This window comes from Rosa chinensis, chromosome 4 (assembly GCF_002994745.2).
Source record: "Rosa chinensis cultivar Old Blush chromosome 4, RchiOBHm-V2, whole genome shotgun sequence".
Taxonomy (NCBI): domain Eukaryota; kingdom Viridiplantae; phylum Streptophyta; class Magnoliopsida; order Rosales; family Rosaceae; genus Rosa; species Rosa chinensis.
This window is the reverse complement of record NC_037091.1, coordinates 45,574,773-45,576,497: the sequence shown is the minus strand read 5'-3', so window position 1 is coordinate 45,576,497 and position 1,725 is coordinate 45,574,773. Positions and strand designations below refer to the sequence as shown.

The following is a 1,725-nucleotide window of genomic DNA, read 5'->3' as shown; positions in this document are numbered from 1 at the left end:
TCTACAATTGACATTCAAATCGGTAGTAGGAAAATTGTCGGCATAAAAGTAACCGATCAATTTTTGGCGCCGTGTCGCTGGGTACTTTTTAGTTCTAATTGTTTTTCTTTCTTTTTATTTTTAGCTTTTTTATCTTTATTTTTTTCTTTTCAGGTGTATGCTTACTCGGAAAACTTCACAAGGCAAACTCATTCCTTTGGATTCTGAGATAGAACGCACCTGCAGGTCGAATAGGAAGCAAACGAAGGAAACGTGTTTGCCAATTGGTGGCCCAACGGCGGGTTCTACATCTTCGCAAGGAGAGGAGGACTGAGAGAAGTACACACCTTCACATTCACCTGCGCATTCGGTGCACGAAGACGAAGAGGAACAGTTCGAGGAACCCCCCAAAGTTGAGATGGCTGGAGTAAGACCACTGAAGGATGCCTTCATCCCAACAACTTCTGAATCTCCTTCATGCATTGAATATACACCGGACGGCAATCATGCCTATTCCATTCCTGTGCAGTTGATTAACTCGTTGCCCAAATATATGGGATCCCCATCTGAGGACCCTAATGTTCACATTAGGGAATTCTTGGACATATGCAAATTGCAGACCATTCAGCATCTGCCTCCTGAAGGCCTCAGGTTACTACTTTTCCCATTTTCTTTAAAAGATAATGCTAAGCGTTGGCTATACTCTCTACCTACAGGTATTATCACATCTTGGGATGAAATGGTCAAGAAGTTCCTTAAGCAGTACTTTCCAGCCCAACTGACAAGGAAGCTGAGAAGAGAAATACAGAATTTCTGTCAAAAGGATGGAGATACTCTATATGAGGCATGGGAGGAATTTAAGGAGCTGCAGAGGAAGTGCCCCATCATAATTTTGCTCTGGATGACTTGGTTCAATATTTCTATGATGGTTTGGACACGATTAATAAGGATAGCGTGGACTCGGCCTGTGGAGGGACATTTATGAATAAGACTGGCCGGCAAGCATATGATCTCATTGAAGACTTGGCTGATAACAATCGACAGTTCCACACAAGGGATAAGCAAGCCAGAGGTCGTGGAGTTTATGAGCTTGACATTAAGAATGGGATGCAAAATTAGATGGTAGCCTTGGAGAGAAAACTCGATATGTTAGTGAATGTCATGAGCAATAGATCTAAGGCATCACCTCAGGTATGCTCTATTTGTTCATATTCTGACCATACTACTGATAGGTGTCCTATGTCTACTTTGTCTGAGGAACAAGTAAACTTTGTGGGGTAACCAAGGCAAAAGTATGACCCCTACTCGAACACATACAATCTTGGATGGAAGGATCACCCTTACTTCCGTTGGAACAACAATGATAATGTGGTTCGGCCTACTCAAGGTGTCTATAAAACGCCACCTGGTTTCCAAGCCCCTAGACAACAAGCACATCAACAAGCTCCACCTCAACAAGCTTCAAGCATTGGAGGATATGCTCAAGGAGATGGCACTTCATACCTCTACATTTATGCAAGAGACCAAGGCTCAATTTAAGGAGCAAGGGCAATCAATCAAGAACTTAGAGAGACAAGTTGGGCAACTTGCAAGTAATATGCAAAATAGGCCTCTCGGCACTCTTCCAAGCACAACTATGCCTAATCCTAAGGGTGAGAGTGTTACAGAGCTCGATGCCATGACTTTGAGAAGTGGAAAGCAATTGGAGGAACCAATAAGAGCCAAAGAGAAGTCTCAAGAAGCTTT

At 43.0% G+C, this 1,725-nt stretch overlaps 1 non-coding gene across 1 annotated transcript; it reads right to left on the bottom strand.

Moving 5' to 3' along the window:
- Positions 1-766: 766 nt before the first annotated feature.
- Positions 767-872, bottom strand: LOC112201191. Its single transcript, XR_002936649.1, has one exon. It is a non-coding gene; the product is annotated as a small nucleolar RNA R71 (small nucleolar RNA).
- Between the last annotated feature and the right edge of the window lie 853 nt (positions 873-1,725).